Raw genomic sequence first — 19,161 nt, 5'->3', positions numbered from 1 at the left:
CTATTTCAAACTTGTCAAATCACTGCACGTTTCATACTGAACTAAATGTCAATTTTCACTTAGGCAGTCCCGTCTCTTATTATGTAGTATTTACATCCTCTTTGGTTAATTGTATGCAGTTAGATTTTTGAAGGTACGATCAGACAATTATTTAGGATCGAGTTTAGTACGTGTGATAAGGGTATTGCTATTGTTCTATGAGTAATAGTAATTGGACGCCGATTATATCAACTGTGAGAAAGGCACTCAGATTTCATAAGCGAAAACAAATCTATGAGTGCATGTTATTGGTGGCATAAGCACATATTATTCAGGACTTCTTCTTCTTTTTGATAATAATATTATTGTAACGTTATTATTTCATAATTATTATTTACTTATCTATTTATCATGATATCTCTGGAACCACAAGGCGTAGAGACTTGACTAGGTTAGTAGGAATATTGATTTCGCAGAGTAGAGGACAGCTCACGATTTTACGAAATTAAACCCGCAATAGTTTTTTTTTGACGACCCATATAGCCGAATGGTTAGTGACCCTGACTATTAAGCTAGGGTTTCCGGGTTCGAATCCCGGTAGGTGCAATCATTTATATGATGAATATGGATGTTTGTTTCCGAGTCATGGACGTTTATATGTATTTATGTATGTTTAAGTAAGTATATTGTATTAAATATATCGTTGTCTTGTACCCATAGTACAGGCTATGTCTAGTTTGGGGCAAGATAATTTGTGTAAAAGTCCGTAATATTAATATTATTGTGAACAGAACAACGTCTGTCGATTAGCTAGTGTTTTCGTCTTGATAATTTTGATCTGTCAAACTTTGTACTAGACAAAACATGCAGGTATATAATTTAAAGTAAAGAAGGTGGAATTCGGGGCAGGAATATATAAATATTCATCATATAAATGTTTACACCTACCGGGATTCGAACCCGGGACCTCAGTAGGCAGGCTCACTAATCATATAGGCGATAGAGGTCTTCGCATTTGAATTGTGGTTTCAAATAAACAATCTACTGGCTCGCTCAACTAATTGAACCTCCGAATTTCCGTCACAGGTACAAGTAATTAACAAGACAAGTAATTACAAATCACATAATCACAGACCGTGTCAAATTGCCTTGACTTTCAACACCTAATTACCCATTGTATTCTGTCGTCTAAGATCTTTATCAGCAATTGTGGCTTGATATGTCAAATCAATGTAGCTGTGCTCATTAAGATTTTGGCACGAAGGAGCTGCCATCAGCACAATGCTGAAGAGCCCTCGAACCTCTTAACGAAGCTATTCTGTTGGTTTTCTCACGTGAATTATTACTGTCGCTAGGGTTGTCCCGGATCAGTTACACCAATATTATTATTAATATTATAATTTTTAGTGATTATTTTTACTATATTATCTCTTAACATTTTATTAATTATTGTATGTTTCAGGATCTTTTAGGTATGGCTTTACGTTGGCCAAATTGAATGTGCCAGTAAATATTGATTTATGTTAATAAGGCATAAAAGGCTAATGTTTTCTCATAATTTATCAATTAGAATTCTTTTTGATGTCATTTCTGATATACTAGATAGTACTACCGCTTCGGAAACAAATGGCGCTCTGAGAGAGAAGAAGCGCTGCAAGAAACTCTCACAGCATTCTTTTTTTGCGCTCTTTTTTATAAAATATACAATATTGTACTGTCATTGCTATTGCTATAAAATAATCATAAACTAGTCCCAGGCTGTCCGATCACTTAGTTTAAAATAATAATGTCTTAAATTTATAACTGTAAATGGTTTTGCAAATAAAGTTGTGTGTCTTCTACCGCATTTATCACGGGGAGTGTTCCGAAGAGCTGTTTAACCTGATTCCTGCCGCCGAATTCCACCTTCGCACGACACGCCACAAGTTAGGATATCATCCTCACCATCTGGATGTGTGGCGGTCCTCCACAGTGCGGTTTTCAAGGAGCTTTCTTCCACGTACTACAAAGCTGTGGAATGAGCTTCCTTGTGCGGTGTTTCAGGGACGATACGACATGGGTACCTTCAAAAAAAGCGCGTACACCTTCCTTAAAGGCCGGCAACGCTCCTGTGATTCCTCCGGTGTTGCAAGAGATTGTGGGCGGCGGTGATCACTTAACAACAGGTGACCCGTACGCTCGTTTGTCCTCCTATTCCATAAAAAAAAAACTACTTTGTGCTTTTACTTTGTACTTTGACTTGTATAAATATTGTTAGATCTATACGAAATGATTAATACAATAGATATGGCTATAAAAGCTTGTTACTGACAGTATTACCAATTATGTTATAGGTTTTATATTTGTCAACCAATGGCGATCCCAACTAATAAATATCTTTGCTAATTATTAGAAGTATAAAAAATCATTGTTACAATAGAATTATAATTCACAAAATGCATTTTAGTTATTACATGATACTCAAATCAAAATACCAAGTTTTAAAATTAATGTCTGTTTGTCAGTTAAGCTAAGCTCCAAAACGGCTGGATTAATTTTGATAGATCTTTCACTTGCAAATTGGCTCATGATGTAACTTTTTTGTAATAAGTAAATTTGCAAGTTTTGCACTACATACATACTATGAATAAAAAAGACATAAAATACATTTATTTTCTCTAAAATTTATTCCCTTGGAACTTTTATTTTTAAAATGGCGCCCTGAGAGAAAAAGCACCGCAAGAAACTCTCCCACTATACTAAACACAATTTTTTAAATAATGTAGTAACGTCTTTGCTATTTCTATTAGATAAATTATAAACAACAAAATGTTTGTATAATCTGACAAATACAACAACTGCGGTGCCCTTAGAATTTTTGGGTAGCAACGTTTTCACAGTCTCTTGCCAGATTTTGGCGAGACAACACGTCCTCAGGATGCCTCGTGTAGAAGCGAATCACGTGTCGAATTGTTTTAAAAACAAATATATGGCGGAATTAACACTAAAGAAAACTTAAATAATTTGTATAATTATGGATTTCCGCAAAGTAACGCCTAATTCAATAAATTGCTTATATATATGTAAATTCCGAATAAGACCATCCAGATGTGAAAATATATTTATTAACTCGCGATTTGTTATTTCATAGTCAGAGTCGATATCATAAGACTATAATACAATCCAACAAATTAAATTTGAAAACAAAATTTATGAACAATGCGGGATTCGAACCCGCGACATCTCGCTTTCCGTGCAAGCGCAATTCCAGAGAGTTGAACAAGACGTACAAGATATATCAACGATATGTCACTCGAACGGTTGTCTCAAAAATGTATCGGAACCAAAATAAATGATATAATGTAACAGTGACAGCCCTGGATCATATCGGCCATCCCTCTTGAAATGTTAATCCGAGGTTACGTAGGTCTAGAGGTTGATTCAAATCAAAACGTATTCGCATTCCTGTCGGTACCTGAACGTTGTGCCTACACTTAAGTGCTTTTAACTCGATCTGTACTTCGTTTGTGATACCTTAGAGTACCGTTTCATTTCTGTATTCGTAATGTACTTATAAATGTTTTACAAGAGGCAAGAAATGGGATCTATAATTCTAGGAGTAAAATATTCTTCTTTAGATTTGTGAAGAAGAAGTTTGTGAGTAACTGAATATTCTTTTAATGATGTACAAAATATATAAAATTTACCATAGACTAACAAATTATACTTTTAACATTTTTTTTAACAACCAACATCTCTACTCGATTGTCCTAATACCTATGCAAGTATTGGTTGAGCAAGATATATAAAAAATTGGGAATCAAACCTGACTCAGTGGTTAAATTGTCTTGTAAACGAAATTACGAAGGTTATATCGCAGGCCGACACTTATCTGTCAAAATATTTAAAATAAAATTTAAAAAAAAAAACACTAAAAATTTGCCCGCTGCCATTATACAACCAGGCATAATAAAGCCCAAGTAAGATCTCAGTGTATACTTTTTTATAAGTTGCTCTTATTATTTTAACAAAACAAAATAGCATTAAGGAGTCGCTGCCAAAAAACACAGTCATGCCAAGTTAACCCATCCAATGCTGGTAGCAAATATGGTTCACATAAAAATGCAATTTAATATCGCGGGCGGGACAATTTGAAACGATTGTTGGTTTCTGGGTCGATGTTAAATATTAAATATTTACTTTTTGCGGACGGAAAACGTTCATTGAGATACTTTTATTGATATCGTGCTTGGCACGCTGCACCGCAAGATGCAACGATTTGCGTCTAGAGTTTGAAAGCAAATGTTGTAAGCCAAATACGGTAAGTGATTGAAATAAATATTTATTTAAGGACGACTTAAAAGATTTCGATTAATTTACGTTGGCAGGTTTTCAGGACATTGATTCAATCACCAAAGGATCAATTTAATTGGAAATAAGTTGGGCTTGGTTATTGTTTAACAGTTTCAGATTGAGTTAATACTTTTAACAATTTAAATAATGCGATATTATAATTATATAGTACCTACACTTCCAAAGGTAATTTTTAGGGCCCACGCCTAGAGATTAATCAACAAGACACCTATTAGTTCGAAGACTGCGCTATCCGGTCAAATATCTGTATGTCAGCAAGCTGTATCTGACTCTGTTTGAGAAACACTTCATTTCAAAGTCCTACTAATACTTGTTCTAAAAACAAAAAGACTTTATACTTAAAGTCTTAAAGTACTCTTAAACTTTATTTTGAAGGAAATTCTTTATTTCATTTTTACTTTGGAAGGAATATCTAGATAAATGTTTGTAAGTGCATTTAAAATTTTAATAAATTTTATGTAATAGTAAGTCACTTGCCTCAGCTTCACTCAGACGGAATCTTTTCTCTTTTAAATATAATATAGTATAAATTAGCAAATCATATCACAGAAATATTGCAATATTTTTAACATGAGAGTAAGAAAAGTTACAGTAAAATAAATAGATAATCTTTCGATATACGGTTTTCCCGGTCGTCCAGCAAAATTAATTCTTACGTTATGCATACAATCATTAGAAGTAAACTTAAAATTACAAATTATCATTGTATAAATATGAAATTAAATTGTTTTAGTTAGTTAAACATTTTTTCATTGTAAATTCAAAAGTAATTTTGTTTCTATATTTTAATAATACATTATACATATTTTTATATACACATTTCAATTGTTTTATACAATTCGATGATTATATTTTTTATTTTTATATTTTAAAATAGTTAATACATAATAAATTATATTAAAACACACTCCAGAATATAATAATCCCAACAAATAGAATTAATCCTAATTTACTCACACAGAGAAATAGTATGATATTTAATTATTTCCGCACTTCTTGCGCTCGGGCAAGTAAGTACCCGTCAGCACTCGCTGGGTTAACCAAAATGAGCTAACACAGATAAACCCACGAAAACTTAATTATATTATGATGTGTCTCGGGAAACTAATGGAGTATAGTGATTAAGTAATTTGATTATCTTATATTTGTGTGTTGTTTATTTGTAATGTGCGGTTTAGATGATCGTGGGGCCTTATTGATGGTAGGGGTTCACACGAGTTATAAACATCAGGTTGAAAACTTGTTAAGAGAAGTTATAATGTGGTACAATGATGTTATAACATACTGCACGTATATAGACCCGTACACTGGTTTTTCCTTTTATTCCCTTAAAAAAAAGAACTATTCATAGGACCTAATATGAACTACGCACCTTGAACTGGCATTTTAGTTAATGTAAAGTTAATATCTTGCCACTTCTTTACATTAAAGGTCAATCTTTACCGATGTTATGATAAGTGGTTAAAAAAAAAAAAACTCCCAAGTGTCACTTACTTGACCTAGATGAATAAAGTAATTTTGATTTGATTTGAGATAAGCAAGACTTTACGCTACTGACGTTTATCGAAAAAAGTACTAAGTGCGTGCTGGTATTCAAATTTAAATAATTGTACTCAGAATAGGATTTTCAAATCACTTATTGAACGTGTTATGTGTTTATGTTAGATTTGTGTTTGAGTCATTTATAAATTCAACTCGAAATATTTCATCTGTGTCTACAATTGTGAATTTTGGCATGTTGCCCCATTGGAATTCAGTAATTAAACATCTAAGACAACTAATAGACGTAAAAAATACGCGTTACACAAATTCTACTACACTACTCGACCGAGGGGAAATATATTATGCTTTTGATTATTTTAATTAATAATTAGAATACCTACCCCTGCCTACTGAGCTAGAGGTCCCGGGTTCGAATCCCGGTAAGTGCAATCATGTATATGATGAATATGAATGTTTATTGTGTATGTTAAGTATCGTTGTTTTGCACTCATAGTACAGACTACGCCTAGTTTGGGGCAAGATAATTAGTGTAAGAGAGAGTGTGTCAATGCCTATATAAACTTTAATGTTAATTAAAGTAAACATGTAAAGATTTACAAAAATTATATTAAATTGAAGTAGTAACTTAGAAACAAATAATAAAAACATGCCCCCGAGGCTGGCAACTTTACCAATTTGATTGGCTTAACTTATCCTCTGACAGAGGTATTAATTCTCTTTTGCAATAAGTTTTGATTAAGTATAAGTTATAGTTAAGTTTTTCTGATATAACATGACATCATACTTAGGTTTATTTAAGAAGATAATGTAATCTAAATGTAATTATTCAAACAAATGCATAATATGCGTCATTTATGTACATTTCTGAGTTCTGTGTGTATCACAAAATGTTTCATAATTGCAACAATAGGTGTAAGTCATATTTTTTTTTATTATCATTGGATATTTATAGCTTAATATGACCCGTTATTTATCGGTTGGTTTTAATATACCTACAGATTAACTTCCAAGACGGTAGAGTTTGCAGAAAAATATTTAGTCATAAAAATCTATAAAAGTAAACACAAAATTAATCAATTAATGCTTAGATTTAAATATTGTATTATAATTTGATTTAAACATTGTATTACTACTGAAATTAAACTGTATAGATTAAAAGTACATAATTTTATACTAACTTTCACAGAACTGCGATAAAATCCAAATAAAACACATAACTCCATCCAACATTTAAAACCATTAGAATAACAATTGATTTAAAAAATAAACACTTAATTCCACAACACTACGCGCGCGTATTACTTAAGCCGCACAAACGTGTGCACGCCACGAGAGTTTTAAACTAAATGATTCGAATTTCGAACTCCCAAGTCCCAACTTTCGAACCCATTCGACACAGGATACCTGACGTGTTATTGGTGGAATAAACAGTTCAGGTAGAGGCTTGCTTTCAAGTTCTGTTGAATTATTGTTGTTAACTTGTTTATATTTTAAAGAAATTAAAACAATATTTAAGTGGTTATTGTTTAGTATAAAAAAAAATCAAAATTTTAGGACAAAATGCGCAAATGTTTGCAATATAATATTTAAATATCTTATTTTACGGACTGAATTAACTGAAAAGCGCAGTATGTCCATCCACTAACACTTTCTTCAATTTTATTGTATTGATGTACAAAAGCGGTTATATGTATTGAGAAAATATGAGAAAGTTTGTGTAGATCATAGACACTGATATTAAATACCGTTTGTCAAAGATGCCTATGGAGATTCACCTTTATTTTAGTACGATTTCGTAATTATAAGGATAAATATGATTTTTTAACCAGTGTGCTTTTTTTATAAAAATTAGGGACGAGACGAGCAGGACGTTCACATATTTAATGCAGTACCTTACAAACTAATTTGTTATTTATTACAGCTACTATAAGAGTGACCGTTGAGTTTCTTGTATGTTCTTCTCACGTGCTCTACTTTTTCTAAACATATGGAAGATTCAGTAATTTAATAGTAGAAATATTATTATCTAGTGACTAGCTGACCCAGCAAACTTTGTATTGCCATATATATTAAAATTAAACTGAGAAAGTTAGAAAGATATAAAAATTCTAATTAGTTATTCATTCTAAACTATTTTATCAATTTGATTTCTGAACGACACTGGGGGACACATCAAAGTAAATACAAAATTGTTGCTGTTATTTAATTCCGATGATTTTCATATTTATTCACCTTTTAAACCTTCTCTAGACTTCCACAAATAATTCAAGACCAAATTAGCCAAATCGGTCCAGCCGTTCTCGAGTTTTAGCGAGACTAATGAACAGCAATTCATTTTTATTTATTATATAGATTATTCAAAATGCTTATTTGAATAAAGTTTATTTGACTTTGACTTTGAAAATTAACAGAGCTAACGATACCCGTAACTAAGACTCCAGTTTCCATCCGGCAGTCTGTAAGCGAGATGTGTGAGGTTCCTTTGCACAGGATTTCGGGCAGATTATGGGTACCACAACGGCGCACGTATTTCTGCCGCGAAACAGTAATGTATAAGCATTATTGTGTGTCGGTTTGAAGGGCACCGTAGCTAGTGAAATTACTGGGCAAATGACTTAACGTGACGAGCGCATGACATGCGGGATTCGAACCCACGACCTCCGGCGTTCCGTGCAGGTGCTCTAACCAACTGAGCTAACCGTTCGAGTACCGCCTCGTTATAAAATTCTGTTTGCTTTGTTCAACTATCATAGTAGATCCTGTAGATGAAGCCACAACCACAATCCCGCATCGTTCATAAAATTTTGTTTTTTCAAATTTTTTTTGTCAACTTGTTATTATTAACATCCTACGCTATTTAGCTATGCGTCTAATTTTGTTCGTTTGATTGTAGTCCCGTTCAGAATTTTTGGGTATTTCAATAATACTGAGCGGCACTGCATTGTAATGGGCAGGGCGCAATAATTACCATCAGCTGAATGTCCTGCTCGTCTCGTCCCTTATTTTCATATTTAAATAAAATCTATGTTATTGACGAGTATATTATAATGCATTTTATTTAGCAGGTATATCAGCAAAGAATCTGTCTGTTCTATCCCTCAAAATATACCCTAATCACGAAAGTGGTTTGCCCTAAATCCTAATATGTCTCCGCCGCTGAAATAGTGTTGCCATTCAACTCTCCTAATAAGAAGTGAGTTAATTAGTTTTCTCTTTAGGAGATCTCGTACACTGATTTGGATAGTGTTTGGATTTAATTAATTAAGTGTTGAGATGAACAGGACATTTGTACAATGTCCACATAATATATATATATCTAAAATTAGTCGTATTATTATCTTTTAATATTGGGCAAACGACATGTATGCATACATTTAAAAAGCTATGTGTGGGCTTGTCACGTAGCTAGACTTGTTAATTGTGTCACAGGTGATCAGAAAATATAACAAGGTACTAAGGAGCAGAGGTCGAACATCAGCCCAGTGGTTTGATGATATCATACAAGTGGCTGGTGAACAGTGGATAGAGACAGCAAAGAACAGGGATGGTTGGATATCTTGATAGTGATAAAACGCGAACTTGATTTTTGTATTCGGATATCTTAGCTTGAGCTTATTCTCAGTATACTTTCAGTTAATTTGTTATGTTTTAAAGTGATAACCCTCACTTCTGGGATTAATTACACAAATAAAACTGAAAATAAAATTTTATGAACGTTGCGGGACTCCAACCGATCGAGTGACGTATCGTTTATAAAATCTTATTAATATCCGGACGACCGAGCCTTGCTCGGATTTTCAAGAATTTACAAAACTTCAACAAAAAAACTAATAGGACATCTGGATTCGAACTGGGGTCTTCTGCTTTCCGGATCACCCAATGTCCCATCTGAGCTATTATAGTCTTGTATATAGTGGCGAAATCTACCTTTGTATTCTAATGTTATTGTAGCAGTTTCTCATAAAAACACAGATAAAACTACATTTTTTAAAATTAAAACCTAGCTAGAACGATTTATTGCCCCCAAAATCCCCTGTATACTAAATTTTATGAAAATCGTTGGAGCCGTTTCTAAGATTCAGATTATATATATATACAAGAATTGCTCGTTTAAAGATATAAGATAAGCTTTGTTCAACTCTCAGGTTGTGGCTTCGGCTTCCCGAACGGTTGGCTCAGTTGGAAAGAGTGCTCGCACGGAACGCAAGAGGTCGCGGGTTTGAGTCCCGCATCGTTCATAAAATTTTATTTTCAGTTTTATTTGTATGATTTCAGTTATCAAATAACTATAAAAACGATAATAAACTATATTTAGTCGTAGATTAAGGATTGCACTCCGCTCCGTTCCAACTAGATACCGCACTACCTTAAGCAATAGCTTTTTTATTACGGCAACTATTAGATGCTTGTGTGCGTGGCATCTTGACACTCAATGTCATCTTTCAAATTTTGTAACAAACGCTTCGTGTTATTTTACATTGAAATTAATAAAATACAAAATACTTACTGATGATATGTGATCCCAGTGTCTTTTTTATTTCTTGTAGTATTATGTCTACAAAGTTTTACAACGCAACGCGGCATTTTAGTTTCAATTATTAGCAAAGTTTAATAGAACATGTGGCACGTCAACGTCACACATTGTTCGAGACAGGCTCGAGTATGCCCACTTAGACCAATCTGTATATCGCTATATATATACCTACAATTATTGTAATTGTAAATATTCTTGAATAAATGAATCGTCCATTAGTTTCTTGTTTGTTCTTCTCACGAGCTATGCTTTTACCGAATACAATAACATAGATTAGGTATTAAAAATTGAATGACAGTTCAAAAGCGCTGAGTTAGCCTGTTTGAATAAAGATTATTTGAGATTGGGTTTGAAAAATATAACGTAAGTAGGCAACGTTAATAATGTGTTGCTTTGATTGTATAGCTTGCTTGTTTAACTTGTGTCTCAATAGCAGTAATGGAAAGCAAACCAGGATATATTTCGTAAATAACAAATATTATTAGTTCCTTGGTGGTCGGTACGTTAAGTAAGTAGGATTCATAGCGTAACCCGCCGTGTTGACTCGCGTCAGCGGTTACTTACCCTTCAAAAAGGTCTACTCACATTACTGATTATAATGTACCTGATATATTTTTTTTAAATCATACTTCTTTAGGCTCGTTAAACAAAATGATGACAGTAAAATTTTTAGATGCGCGCGCATCACTGTAACACAAAAATAACAGGGTTAAGTTGGTTCCTAAAATTTTCTGACGTTTGCGTCACGTTTTTTTTGGTTTCTTCGTCCATTATTAGGACAGGCAAAGGGTTCAAGCCCATACAGCCGTATTCGTTATTTAATAATTAACTGTCAAAGCCATCTTTGCGAGATTTTTATAATATTGTTGTTTCTACAAACGTAGAATTGCAGGAGGAATAAATAATTTTTAAGGATTTTTACATTGTTACGCCAAAGAAATATAACTTCTTGCGAACACACACACTTTTTTTTATTTATTTAAAAACATCTTTGGCGCTGTTAAGGCTGCTATCCCAAGACATCGCCAAAATAGCACATAGTTGAATTCATATTTTGTTGACGGTTTATGACTCAAAAAACCCCAAAAATTCTGAGCGGCACTACAACTGCGCTCGTCACCTTGAGACATAAGATGTCAAGTCACATTTGCCCAATAATTTCAGTAGCTACATCGTCCTTCATACCGAAACACAATAATGCTTACACATTACTGCTTCACGGCAGAAATAGGCTCCGTTGTGGTACTCATAATCTAGCCGGCATCCGGTGCAAAGGAGCCTCCCACTGGTATGATGATGGCTGGGTCTTATACTGTCATAAAAGATAGGTTTAAGCATAGACTTACTACATTTACTATAGACTTACTTATATTAGTGTATAAACGAACTGACAGCCCGATAATACGTTTACGGCACTCAAAATACGTGGGTGGTTCAAAGGTTAAGCTCAAAACCACAAACCGTACGTTAAGCATCTGTTAAATGCCAGATAAGACAGAAAATCCACGAAAACTTTCCAAAGAATAAGAGTTGTGACGATTCGAGTCGAAGTGAATTCAATATTATCATCATCAGCCGGATCATCACCGATCCTTTGTCCAGTGCTGGACAAAGGATCAGTCCTGCGCTGCCCTCATCCAACGTATTCCGGCGATCTTGACCAGATCGTCATTCCATCTTGTGGGGGGCCTACCAACACTGTGTCTTCCAGTACGGGGTTGCTATTCGAGGACTTAACTGCCTCCACGGCCATCTCTTCTGTGCTATGCCCTTCCCACTGACACTTATACAATATATACTTGGTCAAATGATTTCTTACCCAAGTTTGGAACAGTTTACCGTACTTGAGAAGAAGTGACAAGAAATCATTAGTCATTTCCACAATTCTAATTTCTCAGACTTCTTTTGCGTTGTGAGTAATTCGATTTCCCGAATAACTACAGTCTGCATAAAAAATAAGAATATAATAGGCCTCCTTCAGTGCGCAATGACCCTGAAATGAGACAAACGCATGCCGCGGCTTGAAGCTGGGGTAATACGAAAACAAATAAGTATTCATACTGAATTGTCTATACTCTCGAAATTGTTGACGAGTACGTCTACCTTGGTCAGCCGTCGAAGCCAACACGGATGGGCAGCGTTCGGGAAGCTCCGTAAATCTTCTCGTTCAAAATACCACAGTGTCTGAAGACGCAGGTTTTTAGCGAGTGTGTGTTGCCAGTGATGATATACGGTATGCACACGTGGTATACTATGGGAATCTATGAGGGAGCTCATTGTTGCTCTGTTTCCCTGCGAGATCGAATCAGAAATGAGAATATCCGTAGAAGAATCAAAGTCCATCAACATCAAACTGAGATGTAATCGACAACTTCATTCATCTCATTAGTAACATAGATCACTTTGGATAAAGAGACTTAGTGACAATGCCCTTTGCAGCTAGAATCTAGGTTAAAGAGGCGTACTAGATATTCTGATATCATTTGCCAAGTGACACAGCCAAGACAGAGTCCCATTCGTTATCAGGCACATCACGCTTGGCAACGTCACTCGGCCATATTGCTTGAATTACGCCAAATATGCAGCTGGATTTGTGAATTTCGGGACATATTTTCTTATATTATTGCTGCAATCATAGTCTCATTCTATCATTTATATGATTCGTACATGAGTATGATTTCGATTTAAGTGTTTCTTACAAATAGGGACAACGAAACTTTACTGTATGATATTACATTACATTTTTTAGAGAAAGAAAGGACTGATATATTTATTTTATAGCATCACAACTGTATGGCCCTAAAGAGGTATTCAGAGGTGTATAACACGCACATTCACCGCCTATACGTCTTGTACATCGTACGTAATGGAAGCAACTCCATTACACTATGACCACGAACTAATAAGCCCATAGATTATAAAGGGGTTACAGATATAACATACAGAACTCAAATGTTGTATACATTCAGTCACCAGTAACTGTAGCTTACGTATTGTGGTTATTACTTTCTGTTCGGCACAAAGCAGAACCAAACTTGGTGATCATAGTCCGCTACATAGAATGCGATTTTTTGCAAATTATTACAGAGATGCTATAGATATCTTCTGTGACAATATACCCAAAATAAAAAATAAATTAAGTACACAGATACGTTAGCAAGTAAGTAATCTGTTAATCTTTTTTTTTTTATTCTTGGCTGTTAGAATAAGTCCTGTTTTTATCAAGCTTGTTTGTTAAGCGTGTTTTTTTGCGCTATAGTTATTGTTTCACTTAATCACGCATGCCACGTCCACATTCAGTAGACTCAATTGATAAATAGTATTTTTGTATATTTTACTACTTTGCAATCCATACAATTGTAGTCAGTTTTGTGGACTAAATAAAAAAAACAGACCAATTACATATAGTACCCCGCACAAAATCATTTCCATTAACCAACTGAGGTCAGTTGGTTAATGGTATTCTTTGCATTGATAAAATATAATAGGTATTGAGAGTCCAATGGTCGATAGGTATAATGTGATGAATTCCAGATTATATTCCATCACAGGAAACGCATTACTGCTTTGTACAGTTTGGGTATAAACCTCGAGCACGGTAGCACTACTTAATGGGAAAAGATAGCTCAAACTGCTATCTTTTCCCATTAAGTAGAGAGCAATGAGTTACAAACATTATAAAATTTTTTGAGTTAAAGGAGGTTTAGGTGCTATAAAGGAGGGTATATATATATATGAGTTTGATTTTCAGGCTTTAAGGGAGGAAAATAAAACATTTTTTCAAGTGGAGGCTTACAAAGAGGCATGACTAATCAATCAACATTAAATACGAAACGAAACTGTGTCTTAATTCATAATAATATTTCAATACAAGCTATTTGAAATCAAAATAGAAAGTATAAATAAGATAATATTAAAATAAAACCACAGTCTACCAACTGTAATATTAAATTCATATTTTCGCCTCCCAATGAATATTGGCGTGGCCTGTTTGTTTATTTAAAAATAAAAACAAACACAATCTCGATAAATGCGCAAATTCAACAAATGCAAATATCTGCAATTTCAATTCGAAAAATCTAAATCAATATTAACTTTCAATAAATTCGGTTTTGTGTTCGTCGGAGCGATAACGCCACAGTATGTATATTACAGTTTAAAGGCATAAATAACAGTTTCTCATTTTTAAGCTCGAAAATTAACTTTTACAGACAATAATGTCCATAGTTAATAACTTATTGACTTACGTCATCTTAAATACGATAATCGATAGTCGGATTTGAACAATGGATCATATATGGATACATTTGTGATTATGTTCTGTATGTTCATAATTGCACATTGAAGAATTTTCTAGAAACTGTGACATTCATAATGTTAACACGAGGAACAAACATAAACATGTTATGCCTTCTACTCGGTTGGGTCGAGTTAGTAAGTCTTTTGTTGTGCGATGTATATGCTTTAACAATATGATCCCAGAAAATGTACAAAAGAAATGTGTTGCGAAATTTAAAAGAATTGTTAAAAAACGTTTGTGTAGGAAAGGTTACTATAGCATAAACGATTTTCTTAATTACACCACGGAATGGGAATACAGCGAACACCCTCAGGCTCTTTAATTATAAATGTTTATTGTACGATATCGCATTGTAATCCATATTTTATATTAAAAAAAAAAAAGGCCGCTCCGTTTCTTGCGCCCATTCTTCTCAGCTCTGAGGCAGTCTCTTTAGAATGGGTGGTAGTATGTAATTTTTGACGTTCAATAAGTGATTTTATATCCTACTTTGAATAAAAAAATTTGAATTTGATCATTAATATTGAAACCATTGTATTTATATTGTCTTATTGTTATCACAATGTTACTGTTTTATAATAATTGTATCATATAATGTCTTGGTAGTTCAATAATATTATATAAACTAAAAAACACGCTAAAGAGCAAGACAATCTCTTTGGTATTCGAATATATCTTTATTTTAAATAAATCGGTTAAAGATAAGGGTTGAAATTTAAAATTAACAACAATTCCTGTCTTGTCGACGATAATATATGAAAATTAAATTAATTAAAAATAGCTTATTTTGCAAATTGAAAAATGGAATAATTTTATCAAATTGTCATCAGTCTTCGTTAAATCTACGAAGTTTGAACGAAATCTGGCCGTTTAAAGTTAGTCAAAATCGCGCCCGAATGAGTTGGTTACAAACAAATATACATACTGGTGAAAGTAATAAAGAGCGTGTAAAAAGATGCATTGCTTTGATATCTGAGAACATAAACCGATCGTCTGAAACTCTTTTAATGCCGACAGCCAAAGCAGGGTAGATAATTAGGTTAATTTACAATCGTAAATTAAAGTCCTTAAAAAATGTTTTTTTGTAATTAGTTCTTTGAAGTCTTAGTATTAGTAGTCATGTATTTAATAATAATAATATTGAAACACTTTCACACAAATTATCTTGCCCCAATACAATATACTTACATACTTAAACATATATCAATATCCATGACTCGGACAAACATCAATTCGAGGGATTCGACCCCGGGACCTCTAGTAGTCAGGGTCACTAACCATTCGGCTGTGTGGGTCGTCAAGGTAGTAAACTTTTAAAATTTTGTGTAATTAAAAATGGAAGAGTGACAATAACTTGTATCGTATGTACGTTCATCAAAATATAGCTTTTAGCCTTTGGGTACTGTGTTACTAATTGGTGTATGGTTTTCAGATAACTTTGTTTTTATGTCCTACAGTATTTCAATCTAAGTGTATTTAATGTTCTTTTTGTATCATTGCCAGAAGTCTTCTAACTACAAAGCTAACTTGTCGGTCTGCTTAAAGCATTATATATGCGCCATTTTAAGTTGAGCTGAGATTTGCTACAAAATCAAAAATTTACACATATTTTATCCAATCACCTGCTTTATTATAATTTCTTTATATTTTCGATGGATATCATCCGTTGTCAGTTTAAAAATTTAACTTACCTTTTATACTCGCAGTAGTAACTTGATTAGGTGTTAATGCTAATATTGAATTGGAATTCACATAGAACTTACTACTGTTATTTTCACTCTGTGGCAATATCGACATCCTAATCCTAACAAACACTTATCTGCTTTTAACTTTGCCAATTTTTGGGATTGAATCTCTTTTGTTTATATTTCAATGCGATCGTATTATCATTTCGTTACTCGATGAAACATAAATATTGCGAAACGGGTCGTGTTTCTCGTTAATATTTTAAATTTAGCTTTAAATTTTAAAGTTTGAAATTGGAATGTTTCTATGGAAATTACTGCAATATCGAAATTTGTGTTTGTTTTGCTGGATTTCGGATAATGATGTTCTGAATAAAGATTATTACGGCATCCTATTACTGATATTAAAGGTATACACATCTCTATCATGATTTCAATGTCTAAATTACATCCAGAATATTTCATGACACCTGTTTTTTCTTTGAAAAAATATTTTTGAAGTTCTCTCTGTTGCATACATAAAATATTACCCTGAAAAGTAATAAGTCTGATATACAATAAATAAATTGATTTAAATATGTTTCAGATAAGTATCGTTCATAGTATGTTAAGAAGAAGCGTATCAGAAGTCAGTTGTATTTTAATTGAATCCAATGGCTTTGTAAAATGTTATTTATTTTCATGCTGAAGCCTCATTAAAATACAGTGTGTCCCAAAGTTATGGGACATGAAGGGAAAGTACCTTAAATATCGTAGATAGGGTATTTTACTGAAAGAAGACTTTATGTTATTTTTAAAAGTTAGTAATTCTGCATTCAAAGATTTTCTAAAAATTACTTGCTTCGCCTGGGAATCCAACCGACTAAACTGTAAAAAAACACCCCTACTTTTATGATATGTAGGTATGAGAGATAAGATAGTCAATTAAGTGGGTATTTTTTTGGTAAATTAATGCTCAAAATGTGATCCCTCATGTCTTACGCAAATCGCCAATCTTTACCCTAAAGTATTTTAATTATGAAGTGGGTACTTATATACGAATAATCATGTTGTCATTGGAATGCTAATATCTCTACTTTTCGAACGTCTTCGTCGGCACTAAATAACTTTCTTCAAATTTGACTCAAACATTTTACGTTGTTGTTATTAGTTTTTAGCCATTATTTCGATTGGCATCAAAAAAGTAGGGGTGTTTTTTTTTACATTTAAGTTGGTTCGAGTTCCAGACGAGGCAAGTAATTTTTAAAAAATCTTTGAATGCAGAATTACTAATTTTAAAAATAACATAAAGTCTTTTTTCAGTAAAATACCCTATCTGCGATATTTAAGGTACTTTCCCTTCATGTCCCATAACTTTGGGACACCTGTATATCACTATTCTATAATGATGTACCACAGAATGGGAATGAAGCGAACACCCTCAGGCTCTTTAATTATAAATGTTTATTTTATGATATTACAATGTACATAATCCATATTTTATAAAAAAAATAGCCCGCTGAGTTATTTCGCCCGTCCTTCTCAGGTCTGTCGGCAGTCTATTTTGAATGGTTTTTGACGTTCAATAAGTGATTTTGAATATCTATGTATATAAAAATGAATTGCTGTTCGTTAGTCTCGCTAAAACTCGAGAACCGCTGGACCGATTTGGCCAATTTTGGTCTTGAATTATTTGTGGAAGTCCAGGGAAGGTGAATAAATAGGGAAATGCTGTTAAATTAAATAAAAACAACAAATTTGTTTTTCCTTTGATGTGTCCATACATAATTTCTATGAGATAATTTATTGACGCCCGGTTTGACAGTTCTGCTGTGAAACAATTTCATTGCGACAGCAGGGTGCATATTTTACGAAATAATGCTTGATGTTATGAAATATTATTGACAAATTCATAAAAACAGTATTTTATTTATTATATACAGAACAACGTCTGTCGGGTCAGCTAGTTTTGAATAAAAATATTTGAATTTGATGCGATACATGCGTTTGTGCTTCACAAACATGAACCACCAGCTCGTTAGCCTGTCTATTCATAAAAAAAAACATAACTAAACGTGTCAAATTACAGTACCATAATCTCATAATTAAATCAAACTATCAAAATTTACATAAAGAGGACTGCACACTCACACAAGCGTAGCGTAATTAAAGCAGCGAGCGAAAACGGGCGGTCGCATCACGACCCACGACGCGGTGGCCACGATGCCGGTCTTAATACTACCGACTTAATTAACTTCAACGACGTCAATTTACAAGAAATCTCGTACGTGATAGACATGAATGTATCTAGAATTATATTACATTTAATTTATGCAGACATTTATAATTTAAATTATTGTTTCCAATCCACATTTTTACTACATTGACAACAGATTTATTATTGTATCATAAAAGTGTCAAGAATCATACAAAAATATATACTTTAAGAGCAAGATTTTTATGCCAAACCTTGATATTGAGTCAAATTTAATTTAATAGATATGTTTAAATTTTTTGTCATTATACCTGTGTGCCATTTTTTTTTTGAACCGGAAGACGCAGTGTTGGTAGGCCCCCCACAAGATGGACCCACGATCTGGTCAAAATCGCCGGAATACGTTGGATAAGGACAACGCCGGACCGATCGTCGTGGAAATCTTTGGGGGAGGCCTTTGTCCAGCTGTGGACGTCTTCCGGCTGCTGATAATGATACTGCTTGTTAAAGTATTTATTTATTTATTTATTCATGTATAGGAAACAAAACAGTATTATGATACTTCATGATACTTATTTAATTAAACATGTATATGTAATTTAAAATTTTCAAA

The 19,161-nt window shown here is 33.4% G+C and overlaps 1 protein-coding gene across 6 annotated transcripts in view; it reads right to left on the bottom strand.

The window, feature by feature from the left end:
• LOC126964921 (uncharacterized) overlaps positions 1 to 19,161 on the bottom strand; it is a 648,802-nt gene that overhangs the window by 422,412 nt on the left and 207,229 nt on the right. Inside the window, exon 1 of one of the 6 annotated variants that reach the window (XM_050808244.1) lies at positions 7,014 to 7,281. The exons of the other annotated variants lie outside the window; for them this stretch is intronic. The gene's annotated coding sequence lies outside the window, so the exon portion shown is untranslated. Of the gene's footprint in view, positions 1 to 7,013; positions 7,282 to 19,161 lie in introns of those variants that run through there. 6 annotated transcript variants of the gene reach the window in all.

The sequence above is a fragment of the Leptidea sinapis genome, chromosome 6 (assembly GCF_905404315.1).
Source record: "Leptidea sinapis chromosome 6, ilLepSina1.1, whole genome shotgun sequence".
In the NCBI taxonomy this organism is placed as follows: Eukaryota; Metazoa; Arthropoda; class Insecta; order Lepidoptera; family Pieridae; genus Leptidea; species Leptidea sinapis.
The sequence above is the reverse complement of the archived record's forward strand: the minus strand, read 5'-3'. Positions and strand labels throughout refer to the sequence as shown.